We start from the raw sequence: 14,694 nt of genomic DNA, 5'->3' as shown, positions 1-14,694 counted from the left end.
CTAATAACTACCTGCAGCTTGAGTCGAAAAGTAGTCGAGTAATTTGTTTCTTTTCCCTCTAAAATATAACAATCAAAACACAAAAACAATGATACATCAAGTAATTGGAAGTACGAATGGAGAGAGTACAAAATTGATGTATTTAATGAGGTATGAAAATATATCTACCTTTAAGTTGGACACATATTGGTCATGTTACATTATCCTGTAAAGGATTTCAATTGTTTTGTATCTCGTATATAAGCCAATGCAGAGGTACTTCTTCCTATTCTCGAAAGCCTTAACGTCTTGCTGTCTGCACTCTGCACGTAATCATTCTACATCATCATGAAATATTTCGTAGCTTTTTTGTGTATTGCCTTGTTCGTGGTAAGTATATCACGTCTTACTAACTAACATATTCAAAGTTACAATATTGTATTACCCAGATGCAACGGCTACTGTAAGTTGCATGGTTTTGCAAGCGCGTACTTTTTCATCTCTAAAGTATCTCTGAAATGTTAGAATAGTATTTAATTACATATTACAATTATTTGTTAGTGTTAGATAACATTTTTACTTACATCTAAAATTTGTATAATATGCAGAAAGAAGGGAGCATCAGTGCTGAAGTCTATATTAGCATAAATGCTGGAGTTGCATCAAGTACAGCAAGCATATGACAGGTACTTTACATTTCTTGACATGCAAAATCAACTTTACATTTTAATTCCTCGATATTTATATATCGTCAACAAATGATATTAACCATTTAAAAAAACACCAGCAGTTTACTAGCTCTCTACGTCGGAACACTTAACTAATATTTATCCATCTTGAAACGCTAAACAGTAAGTGAAAAGTACATGGGAACAGTCAATACGAGTGTACAACGCTTTAAAGACGACTTAAAAAGAACGAAAAGAAAGAAGCTGATCAGCATATTGTTGAAAAGAAGTTTTATTCCGACTGACGTGGTGTCTGGTAACATGGAATAGACATGAAGAAAGTCATTACGAATCATAGGATAACTGTATGCCTTGTACAACAAAATAAATAATTTGTTTGGTTGATCTGGCGTGAAGAGTCTCGTTGACTATCGAGCCCACATGAGACGTTGACCTAAAGTTTCACGTAGGATCCTAACCGCACCAGCTTCGAAGCATGATCTACCTTGCCAAAGGTGCGTACGTTAACCATGTAACTAAAGAGTTAGATAAATAACTCAGCTAAATTACATTATGCACGAAACTCATCTATGAACAAGACTTAACGTAATAATAACTGCTCAATAATCAATATGATGATGTTTGCAGCGTTTCAATACCAATAATCTTCAACGTAACTTAGATCTGAAACTGCCAACCTGAATGGATACTAGGTCCTACTATAAAGTTGTATGTTGTCCCTATGTTGTAGCTCTGATATTACTACGACAGTTAAGTTTAGTTTACTATTGAACTCAATAAGTCTCACTTCGATAGTTTAACTGATAGATTAAATTTATATTTTTTTAAATTGAAAGTACTCCCGTGTCAATTTCAGAATTAATTATAAATTTCGTTGCTTCTGTGTGGAGGTTACCCTTTGAAATCTGGGGTTTTGCGACTTCTTCAAAGTCAAAGCACGTTCTTCTCAGGGACTGGTTGTCTGTCAGTGCGCAGAATTCGAATTTAAGACGAGAAAATTATACACTGTAAGAGTCTTAGTTAAATTTGTTGCAAATGTGGTGACATTATTTTGTGACTAAATTCCATCGGTAATTTCAACCGTTGTATTATTCAGTTTGAATTATCTGATGTGCTAGTGAAAATTGAATCAAAATTCCAGCTTCCTCACATCACCCGCACCATTGACACACCATCCACATGAAATACTATTATAAGTAGACAATTCCTCAGCAGTATATCATTACAGAGCATATATATAACATGGCTGGGTAACTTGAAGCAAGAAAGTAACAAATGCTTATAATACAGGACTTAACCGCTCAATAGAACATATACAGTTTTCTGTCTAAGCTATTCAGTCTCATTGATACCTGATCCTAAGAAAAAGAAATTCAGTATACATATTTCTTTCTAATCTCTCCAAAAACCGTTCAAAGAAATGATATGGAATTTGATCAATCCCATCTGATATGCTACGACCATGTCTGCCTCTCAAATATGTAGAATCAGCTTGCTTGAATTTCACTTGAATTTATTTCGCATTTTTACAATTTCATCGATTTCCTCTTTTCCCCTGACTAGAATATTCGTTTTCGTTTTTTCAAATCTCACTGGGGTATTGAAATTTGGACTTCACACGACATATTTGGGGCAAGAAAAAAAAAGTTGGCAAGATATGATTAACAATTAAGTTGCATTCAATAGACGATGTTGTGTGTTCCTAAATGTTGTTTATTTAAATGTAATTGCAATAATTCGTTATTTAAAAAAGTAAAGAGAGTGATTGAAAATATGTATATTTAAATTCTCTTTAAGACTAAAGATTATTGCCAATAAATGACAGTGAATAATTGTGAAGTGGTTTGGGAGTAAGAAAATGGAAGGAAATAAAAGAACTTTGAGAACAATATTTTACAAGATTAATTAATTTGCAAATTGTAATTTGTAATGATTACTTTATGACTTCCAATAAATTATTCTGCTTTCAAAGTGAATATCCAATTTTTCTGACGAAAGTACCAGCAACTCCTCTTCATTAGCATCTTTATTTAACATTTTCTTTTCGTAATTGAAAATGAAATGAAATGAAATCTTTAAGTTTCACGTCCCACGATTATGCCGGTTAGGTTAAGGAGACGGTGATAATGACAAATGAGCAAAATGGTGGAATGAAGAAAGTGGGAGGAAACGAGAGAACTCTGAGAAAACTGACGAACACGGAGTTTATCCACCACAAAGTCCACACGGAGCTTACTGGGATCGAACCAGGGACCACAAGCGTCGGAGGCGAACACTGTAGCACTGAGCCACCGCGCCCCTTTTCGTAATTCGCTCCTGGGTATTGAGGTACTAGAACCATCCTTTTCCTCAGTTTGCAAAACTTTCCAGATAATTTATTAACTTCCCATATATGAAAGCGGAGCTTTTTTTTAACGAAAGAAAAGTCACTTTCATGTATGCACGTCTAGTCGATATTCAAATATGTTTTCGTTACTGAAGGTGAGTGTGTGGCAGACACCGTAGGTTTCTAGAAATCAGTTGCCAATGCTCTCACAAGACGAGAGTTTCGGCACTGAACTATTTGCTTATACGTGACACTAAATAACGTAAAAGAATTGAGGAAATGAATACTTTATTTGAATCAGTCTTTCCAGTAGAATACAATAAATCACATACATTTGTAACATACACATTTGTTCTTAAGGCTCAAAGGAGTTAAAGAAACCTATTTCTGATAATTATGAGAGAAAGAATTCCAAAAAACGGGTTTTTCCTACTTTTGTTTTTATTGCTCTATTAAGGTAAAAACTGAGACTGATAAAGCAGCACTCCTTATCAGTTTTTTTTTTATCTTAGAGAGAAATGCCGGAAAAACAGATATATTTGCTTAATACACTGAATAGATTGCAGAAAACTTCTTGCTGTTATTGGCTGCCGTTTCTGTTCTATGACGATCAACGTTGTAAGGTGAAAGATATTATTACTAATATTACTTTCCATTTGAATATACTGTAGAGCTAAAGGATGAGGTAGACCCTACATTGAGACCTTGCAACGACTACAAAGAGAATGTCCCTCGATTTTCATTACCATTTTGATCGATACCTGTCACCAGACAGAGAGACAAAAGAACGTACATAACTGTTCTATAGGACTATTGAAATTTACACATACCATAATTACGAAGTCGAAAAGGGAGAAAATATTAAGACAATAGTTGTACTGACAGTGAAACTAATAGCGACATTGTGGCTGATTTAATTTTCGCAAAGAGAAACGTTTTTATGTACACAAATGTCCAAAATTATTGTCGCATGTCTATAAATGTGTTGTTGTAGGAATATAATTTGATAACGATTTCTCCCGGTATCTCTTATAGTGTTAGTATTTGTATAATGGACAAAGACATGTATGTGACAAATTTCAACTCAAAGAAACAGTAGATAAGAACAATAAAACGAAAATAAAAGTTTCTTGTCCATTTGGCAGCGTTATAGTTTACTCATTCTAATATTCGTATTTATAATTCTTTTCCTTTGACAATTACCAGAAATTTACATTTTCCGATTATACATTTACCAGTATTAAAAGTACCCTGCAAAATCATTATCAAATTATATTCTTACAAGCAGATAGTTCTAGACATGCGACAATCATTTTGAACATGAGTGTGCGTACACGTTGATTTCAATACTACTTTAGTATCTTGAATCTATTTTAAATTCAGTACTGCATTAGGACATAAAATAAATACAATAAACTGTGATAAGACATCTTCATTTACGTAAGCTGATTTCTTACACATTAAACGAACATAGTTCTGGAAACTGGACAATAGATGTCGTGGTTTAGGTAGACTTACAATACGTGCAGATATGTGATTGAATTATAACTATCACGTTTAATTATTGTAGTGTTATAAAGACATTTTATTGATATATTTAATAACGATAGAGGATTAGAAGTAGTAAGAAGAAAACATTAAGAAACTTATTAAAGTATCTTTCAATTTATAGTGCTTTCGAAAATAACTCTTAATTAAAAATATTGTAAATTAGAATAAGATGTCCTTTTAAACATAAGAATTTAAGGTTAATGTTCTTGAGATACTAAAACTTCCAGATGGCTAAAAATATGTACACATACTCTTACTCCTTGACCAAAAATGATAAATATCTGAATATGGATTAAGTCGGCACTTCTTTATTTTTGTTTTTATTAAAGTAATCCTACTCAAATTACATAAATCAATGATACGTTGTCTTGAGTATTCACGTTTTAGGTTAAGGTATTTGAAATATATTATTAAACTAGAGAACTGCATTTGACAAGAAACTTAGCATTCTTTAGACCCTAAGATTTAGAAGTTACTAAGATAGTTTGCATCATAGTAATTCATCCTAAGATTTTGAATGTTTCTCTGTTGTATCAGTTATCTTCCCTTCAGACTCCTCTCATATTTATCTATGTTCTTGTTTCCCTTTCAAAGTCTCAGATCATGTGTATTTTATAATGAGTTTGATTTTACTTGTTACACCCATTTAAAGCTAAACAAAAGTTATTGACTGGACTCATAGATTCAGTCATCAAAAGAAAAGACAATCTGACGGTTGTAGGTGTTAACGTTGTATAATTTCAAATATTTTTGCTCCTCAATCTCAAACATTCATATAGTGGATATTGCGTCTCAGGTCTTTAATATTATTCGAAAATATTGAAGATGTTATTTAATGGAAATTTAGAAAATCGATCATGTATCTAGCTGTTTCAGTAGGAGAGGCAAAAGTAGCCATATGGCTTTCTAGTACAAAATTTAGCATCCATGACATCATATGTCATAATCTCTCCTAAGCAAAATTTCACTGTCCTAAACTTTAAAAGTCAAAATCTCATCTGGTCAATGGTTAGTCACGGAAAAGTCCACAAATGAGACATTGCCTTGCCAGAACATCACTGGACAAAATTTCGCCCATGTTAAAAGTTTGCAATCGAAAATCTCGTTAGACGAAATCTAGCCATAGCGGTTTCTTTAGTGCACGGTGTTCAAAATATCCCCATATGTAGAATATACATAAATATACTTAAAATTAACATATTTAGTGATACAAAACTTCGGGACACATTTTCATAACGGACACGTCCATAATACGTAGTAAGGTGTCCCGGCTAACAATGTAAGTACTATTAAGTAATATATCCGTTTATTTCAAGGACATTCTCATACCGGAGACAAGCTGTCTTCTCTCCTCTAAACAATTTCGTAACTTCTCGAAAACTGGCATGAATTATTCTGACTTAAAATAATTTTAGTGCAGAAACATATTGTGCAATTTGAAAATTAATCTGAGTATAGTAATCAGAAAATTAATTGTATAGTATTAATATATAAAGTATTTTACACACTTTCCCATTTAAAAGCCTAATTGTCAAAAATACTTTGATAGATGTCCACTTGCTTTTAAGGAGGAGGAATTCAAATTCACAGTTTTATCTTCTTAACTTATGAGGTTTTCGACTGGCAAAATATTATCCATAAATTTTGAACCCAGGTAAGGATTCGCTGTTTCTAATCACCAAACTATATAGCTAAAATGAATTCAGACATTGGAAAGGGTTTCGAAGACAATTTCTCCCTTAGTCTGACACATATACATTTTAATAAATGTCACAGTATTAACCTTAAACTTGTACATAGCAAAACATGAAAGGATTCCATGGATAACGTTTCTATAGTTTGTGTTTTATTTACTATTATATGTGAATAAATTTAGGACCTGTCAATTACTTAAAATTCAGTATTTAAAGTAAACACTTCTGGTTTCATCTTACTTAACAATTCTTCTTCTTCTGCTTATTATTATTATTATTATTATTATTATTATTATTATTATTATTATTATTATTATTATTATTATTATTATTATTATTATTATTATTTTTGATTTTGACTTCTCAAAGTATGTCATATATTGTTAGGGAAGGTTTTAGTTTCAAGAGATGCAACTTATTCTGTGAGTTTTAGTCCAGTGAAATTTGGTTCGAGAGATTTTGTGTGTATATCAGCTTTATGACTTAACCAACATGCATACAAAACTGTAGCAGAAAAAACAAAGTACTTAATATTGCGCTAGGAGATCACCATTTATGAGTTATTTCTTTATTTGTTTAATTTACGAATATAAATCTCTATTAGATCAGTTTGAATTTCGACTCTGAGTTACGAACGGAGAACTTTAATTTAATCTTTCATCTAAAAAATATGATGAGTAAAGAATACTGAATAAAAGTAAAAGATACAAGTGTTGTTTGGAATATTTCATATAGAGAACATATTGCTACATTAGTCCCATTATCACCTGAGTATATACCCTCGCTGCTGAACGGGACGTTAAACTCAAAATCAACTCAAAATAACATGAATACCTAGAAGTCTTGAAGATGAATGTAAGTAGACGAATCACTAAAATGACTTGATTTGTATGCACACATTTTGTCAGGAGCAAATCCAAGATTGTATATCTGCGAATACGGGGGTATACTGTGTGTACCCAACAAATATTAATATAATGAACTTCATCTCAAATTTACAATAGGAGGAACACGCAGAGAATAAGTATAGAGATAGTGAATATTTTTGAAAAGGACCACCTAAAGAAAATTCCAACATCACATGATATTTACAATAGAACATACAATTTAAAGTCGGATGTTAACCATTACCATGAGTTTGATGCTGTCCAACTAGTAATCGAACCCCGTCTTTAGTGTACCATTAGCATATGTAGTAGCCACTAATCCAGTAGAGAGGAATTTAGTGCAAAGAAAAATTAAGGAAATCGAAAGAACTCCGCAGGAAACTCACAAGAACAGTGTTATCCAATAAAAATTAATATATTCTGAGAACTAATTTATGATTCGTTTTCAGAGCACGGGACCATTATGCCCACTTTTCACCATTTTGAACATATTTTATCTTTAGGATCTTTATCTTATGCTCCTTTCAGAGGATAAATGATTAACGTTCAGTTTTTGTAAATAACTCTCTTATGTAAAACACTGTTAATTCTTTTTACGAACTATGTGTTTCAAACAAAATGTCTCTCTCTTATTACAACATCTTTGATTTTTTTTCAAAATTACGGTGAAATGTTATGGTGAGTACAGTTTTTAATTCATGCTTCCAAATGTTCTCAAATCCAATATTAAAATAGTTCATTTCTGAATATTTGCTAAATTCAATCATAAATTACTACTTTTTCAAATACTGTTTATGCATTTTGAATTTCATGATCTACTGCTTCATTCTTCGTTATTGAACGTAGGAAAATATTTTGTTATTTGCTATTTGAATACTTTCTTCTCTTTTACAGATCTACCAAGTAGCTCTAATAGAAGGTACGTAATGTAGATTCTATAGACAGTAACTTATTCAATAAAAATCAACTTCTGAATTTTATTTGTAATATTACAACGAAGGTAACTAACAAATGATTACAGTTGGTATGCATATGTGTATCAACGTAATTTATTAGTATTCGTAGTACTTGAGAAATAGTAGTGGCGCTGAAATGCAGTAGTAAGGAATGCATGAAGTGGAATACCTAAACGACGATGGATTGTGTGATTACATATCTTGTTTTCTTGAAAATGCGCGGATCTGTATCTTAACTACCCGAAGGAACATTGATTTATCATTAAGAATTCTGTCCCTAATACGACTAAGATCTTAACACACTAAATAATGAATCGAAAAGCGGATCACCAGAATGACAACCAACTTCGCTTTTGAAAACCTTATTAGCTCGCGGATTTATGAATCCACTAGTGGAGCTCCTAAATCAATAATCCGTTCCGCTTTTCAAAATGTTGTTAACTTCACGAGAAAACTCATTGAGTTTAGCACATAAAATGTAATGACTAGAGTGCCAAATATCATATTTGCTTGAAAGTTATGAATGTATGTGTGAATCATATAAATAACCATCGATTTCACAGTTAACTGTTTAGCTTATTAAGTTAAATATTCGGGAGTAGATCTGACTATCGACTTTACTTTCCTAAAACTTGCTAAGTTGCAAAGTTGCGAATCAATGAGGTCATCGATTTCTCAACGGAACTCCTGTTAGCTTAACAAGTTATGAACCCACCATCTCGAGTACGGTACCTAAAATTTTACTAACAACGCTGTCAAAGATATATTTTTCTTTAAAAGTTCTACATTCGTGTATGGAGTACTTAAACAGTTATCAAATACTGTCAAAGATTTTGTTTATCACGAAAATCTGCTACATGAGTTGGCATTTGCTCTGTCTACTTTCCATGTATTTTTTAGAACACTGGAAATGTGTAAAACAGAATATGATATCAAGAATATTAAGTTACAATAAGATCGTTTGTCATACTAGGATGGATAGCTAATTAGTCTGAAAAACAGAATCAAAGACAGAACGTTTTGATGAGAAGTTGTAGGGTAACGGAGAAAAAGTAATGGTATATGCCGATGAAGACAATTGACTTTAGGAGGCATTACATGGGGCATTTAATCGCTAATGACTAATATCTCTGGACTGACGTGTTTCAAAGTTAGTCCGTTTGACATGGGATTGGCTGTTTTGGAACATAAAATAGTTTAATATTTTTATGATGTCTTCTCAACGTGATTCTCATGTTATAATACACTTAAATTTAACTAACATGGCATAACTACTAAATTAGAATGGCATCGTACTACTTACACAAAATGCATACAAAGAATCAGGAAACTTTAAAATCATCAATTTTAATAATGTTTAAAGGCAGTGATCAACAAATTGTGGCACACAAGTAGATAAAAGGTATAGCTATTACCGTTCTATAACCCCACACGTAACAGAATGACTGTAGTTGACCATCATTATATACTTGAAATGAGGCTTGATATTCCTCATGCCTCCGATCCACATGAGCTACCGCGGGAAGTCCAACCAGAGTCTCTTACGCCAAAGGCGCGTACGCTAAGCGCTTAGCTACGAGAGACTTCAAGAGTTCAATCAATCAAGTTGCCTTCAGGTTTGGGAATTATTTTGCTCAGCCGCGTACTGTGTTATAAATTGGCCAGCACTATGTCAAATAAAAGCCCACTTAGCAGAAGCTATAAAAAAAAGTTCTACAATGATTTATATTAGCCAAATTTCATGTGAGAAGTAACATTTAAGAAATTAGTTTACATGTATGAACTAAATTTGCATCATGAAATCAGTTAAGTACTGAACTGTCATACTGTACATATAAGATGGAGACATTGATTTCCTTATTAGTATACAAATTTGCCTAACACTATTAAATATTTTGTTATAGCCGTGTGCATTAAGGTATAAATCTCGCCGTAATAATTAGCTTATTGAATTAAATCAATACCTCAGTATTTATATTTGTATTGAATACATATAATTATTTTTAGCATTGCGTTGAATATGTATATTGTTCATGTCTTATGATTGGACTAAATGTACAGTTTGTGTTTTTAATATGATTGAACAAACAGTTCATGCCGTACAATATGATTGAATATAAGCAATAATAACAATACGAATAATAAAGTAGCAGTACTTGTCACTAATAAGAACGTGTTTGTCTTCAATGTGAAGAATCAGGTTGTATACATGAGTGAAAATAATTTATTTTCAATATAATCGTTCTTAACCTGAAGCGCATTATACAAAGAACATCCGATCATGCAACTAGTAAAGGTTCTCAAGTTTGCATAAATTCATAGTTGTTGTTTTGATATTAACAGTACGACGGTAAATACAGCTGAACTATATTTAAACTTTTCCGTCCATTATGTCACGACAAAATAACCTCAAAGTTGGAATCTTAGTGAGTACTGCTTAAGCCAATACTATAAGTGCCAACGTTTCAATAAATTTCTATTTTAAATTTTTATATTAATTTTGGGGTAAGAAATTCAATGGAATTATATTAATTTTAGCCGTCCTTGAAATCACAAGAAAATTAATCTCATAGTTTGGGTCTTTGAAACACCGTTTGTGCCAATACAGAACACATCCACATTTCTATATTTTTCTGATTTTATTTTTAATCTATTTTGAGTGTGCTAAGTACAAAGAAAGTGTTCTGAAACGTATCTGCAAACGACGATAAAAATGTCCGTCTGAAACTACTTAAAGTTTGAGATATTCATCTTTACTTAGTTGACCATAAAGAATTGATTAATTTATCATCCTACAACCGTTATATATTCTTAATGTATTTATCGTATTATTACTTAATAGTATATAGATACATTTTCTAGTAAAACTATTTAAAAAATATTATAAAAGGTGTAAATAGGAATGTGTAGAAACGTGGTCTCCATTATTACTAGCGTAAACACTACTTCAACGACTCTAACCTGGAAGTAACTTTTCTACTGATGTCGTAAACTGGAAAGTTTGCAAATAGTTTCATTAAAGATTAGACATATTAAAATTACTATAAAAATGCATTTTAAAATGTATGACAGCTTCTGGACTTTTACTATTTTTTAAAAAAAAAGAAAGTATTTGAAAGACAAACTTTTTGAGTTCATTTTTTCTTCGTTAAGCTTGATAAGTTTAAAAATAGTTTACTTGCATTCAGTGTCTCAAATTGGTATCAAGCATGCAATTGGATTGTATCCAAGAGTGTGTATTTTCCACTAGTCTTATGATTGGATGTTCTCTTATACCCGTCATAAAAACAGTCAAAATACTTAGTCAGCAACCAGTGTTTCTGTAGAATATTGTATAGTTTATAAGACCTTAATAACGAGTCATTTATGCTGCATGTGGATAATAATGTACCCACAGACATCCTATTATTTTAGTGTAAAAACATACTTATAAGGGAATATCTTATATTGATAGTAGCATTGCCCTATCAAACAATATGCAATCGATAGAAGAGCAAAGAAGTGTGAAATCCAAAGTTTTACGGGCCCACACCCAGAAACCCAAGAGATACAGAGGAAAGAAGGATCTAGAATCCTGTGAAAATAGCAATGCAAAAGATACAGTGACACGGAAAAAAAACTTTCAAAATGATTAAAGTAATCAAAATGACAATTACACCACTGTATAGTAAGCAAATACTGTACCCACAGACATGCTCAATACCATCATATGTAAAGCAATGTTGCCAACTGAGCACAAAATGAAGTTTTGTTAAATGGCACGGAACAAAAATTATAATGTCTAGAAAATCTAATTAGGAGTAGAAGCATAGCTGCGACGTCTTGATTTACAGTGTTGCCAACGTTTGAGGTTATTCCTATATGAACTCCTGTATACATCTTCGATGTAGAAGAGTACATACAATACACGACTCGAACTAGTTGAAACCAAAATATGAGACAACAAACAAGAATATTATCACTGAAGTATATAAACAACGGACAGGGGAAATGTCGGAATAATGCCAAAACACAGCACATATGCTGAAATGACCCATGTCCTTTGATGACCAAGTGGCCATCATTTCGTGTGTTTTGTTTGATACTATTCTGATTTTTCAATTGGGCAAAACTACTTCGACATTGTGTTTCGCCCCTTATTTTCGTAATTCAGTGATTATATTCTTGTTTGTGGTCTCACATTTTGGTTTTTACTAGTTCGCGTCTTGTACTGTATGTACTCTTCCACATTCAAGATTCATATAGAAATTCATATAGGCCTATTCTCAAGGGTTGGCAACATTGTACACCAAGACGTCACAGGTATGATTCTACACCTAATTATATTTTCTAGACGTTATGATTTGTGTTCCGTGCCATTTAACAAAACTGCATTTTGTGCTCTGTTGGCAACATTGCTTTAAATATGATGTTATTGAGCATGTCTGTGGATACAATATTTGCTTACTATACAGTGGTGTAATTGTCATTTTGATTACTTTAATCATTTTGAAGTGTGTTTTTTTTTTCTGTGTCAGTGTATCTTTTGCATTGCTATCTTCACAGGATTCTAGATCTTTCTTTCCTCTGTATCTCATGTGTTTCTCAGTAAAACTTTGGATTTCTCACTTTTCTTCACTCTTCTATTGGTTCAATATTGTTTGATTGGATAATGCTACTATCAATATAAGATGTTCCCTTGCAAGAGTACTCTTTAAAGGTTTCATGTCAAAAGTCTGAAAAAAATCATATTTGTATATTTCATTTGCATCATGCCTTTATTGTTGTGAAAGAAAAGGGTTACCGTTGATTTCTTTTGTTATTTTTCAATATGGTAACAAAACTATGCCAATTTTGGTATTTCAACTGGTTTTCGGTATTTCCAGGAACAGTATTGTATATTAAACGTCGAATTCCCAAAACTTAGTAGTTAATGAAAGTTCCATCTTGGTTCGTCTTATTTTGTTTGTGTGTTTGTTTACTAACGTTTCTTATTTAAACTAACCAACGATCAGCAAGTAAGACATATATTTTCAAAAGAGATTAATTTTATAGTTAATGCAGTACAATGCCTTGAACTAGCGACTGTTGCCAAAACACTTTCTATTCCATGGAAATTTGCTTACTGAACTATTATGGTTAGAGTTCAAATCTCTCTGAAAATACATGGGAACAGTATTTCAATAAGTTTCTAAATACTACTTGAAGTAATAACTTTTTAGGAAAATATATATTATTGCCTTTCTCTTTTTAAGTATGTTCTTTCCTTACTGTTAATGATCATACAAATGCCCGTTAAACATTATGAACATTTTAACCGCTTAACGGTCGAATTTATTTTAGAGAAATGTCCCAAAAAGGTCATATTATTTTATTTCATATTTTAAATCTATCATAAATGCGTGCTAACATGATCTATTTTAATTATCATTCAGAACCCAATTTCGAAAGTTATAACTCCTCAAAATACTACTTCTGGTTTATCCAGAGTTTTTTCGGGCACAGTTGAAAATAAAATAATTATAAGATTAAATGAATTTGCGTGCTGAAAAAATATGTTTTGTTTAAACAAAAGCTTTATCTGCTAAGTCCTGAACAGAATAATGGCAAAATTTCTATCGTCTTATAAGATGAGGCTATTTAAAACGTGAAAATATTCAATCGGGATTATCCCGAAATATTTCGGGCACTGCAGGAGTAATACACTGCCGCCTGGTGTAAAAGTCAATAAACCAAAACAAAAGACGGTTAATTTGCTTGATAAGACTTGCTGCCTGCACCTTTTCTTCGCACAACGAAACATTTCGCTTAAATACAGATTAGAACGGTAAAATATAGTTTCAACGTAATAACTCGGGATAATCAAGATTTACATAGTACTCCTGAACGTAATAATTCGGGTAAAACCGTTAAGCGGTTAAATATAATAATCTGTGTTTGTCAAAAGTACTTAAGTGTTTTTTTCATTTTATTGTTTATCAATCCATCATAAATGTTTTCTTTTTCTTTTTTCTTTCTCAGCGAACTCAACAGTTGCACCAGTACAAAACGACGCACCTGCCAACAACAACAACAATAATAACAATATGAACGACGCACCAAATAACAACAATAATAACAATCTGCAGAATGATGCAGTAGCCAAGGCAGTAGCGGTATCGAACGCCAGTAGATAAACAGCGGCATATGATATTGTCATGCGATGCACCACTAACAACACCAACACAACACACTACGCATTCTACTAATTCAACGAAGAAGCCGCCAGGGAACGCTTTGCAATCACAGCTTACTTAATTAATTAGTTCCAATTGTTTGTAGGTACCTTCATATTTTGTATCGCTTTTTTGCCAGAGAGTAATAAATAGTTATAAGAAAAACACAATAAATTAATAAATGAAGCATTTACAATTATTTGTTGTCATTTAGTTTATTTTCCTTGTTATCTTTATGAGTTCGTTTATAATTCCAAAATTATGCTTAAATACCGTAAAACATACAGAAAAAACTTGACAGTTTACCTGTCTTTTAACTATATATAATGTATTAAGAAGATGCATAGTAAAGTGGAATGGAAATACTCAATTTGGTTGGTTTTGTTGTGGAATGCCTCCATCCAACATTGGACTGTTA

The 14,694-nt window shown here is 32.1% G+C and overlaps 1 long non-coding RNA gene across 1 annotated transcript; it reads left to right on the top strand.

Annotated features, from left to right (window-relative positions):
• The first annotated feature begins 236 nt into the window (after positions 1-236).
• Positions 237-14,466, top strand: LOC145683266 (uncharacterized). Its single transcript, XR_014130992.1, has 3 exons — positions 237-369; positions 8,021-8,045; positions 14,083-14,466. It is a non-coding gene; the product is annotated as an uncharacterized LOC145683266 (long non-coding RNA).
• The last annotated feature ends 228 nt before the right edge of the window (positions 14,467-14,694 follow it).

The sequence above is a fragment of the Thermobia domestica genome, chromosome 4, assembly GCF_964235325.1.
Source record: "Thermobia domestica chromosome 4, izTheDome1.hap1.1, whole genome shotgun sequence".
Taxonomy (NCBI): Eukaryota; Metazoa; Arthropoda; class Insecta; order Zygentoma; family Lepismatidae; genus Thermobia; species Thermobia domestica.
This window is presented reverse-complemented; position numbering and strand designations above follow the sequence as displayed.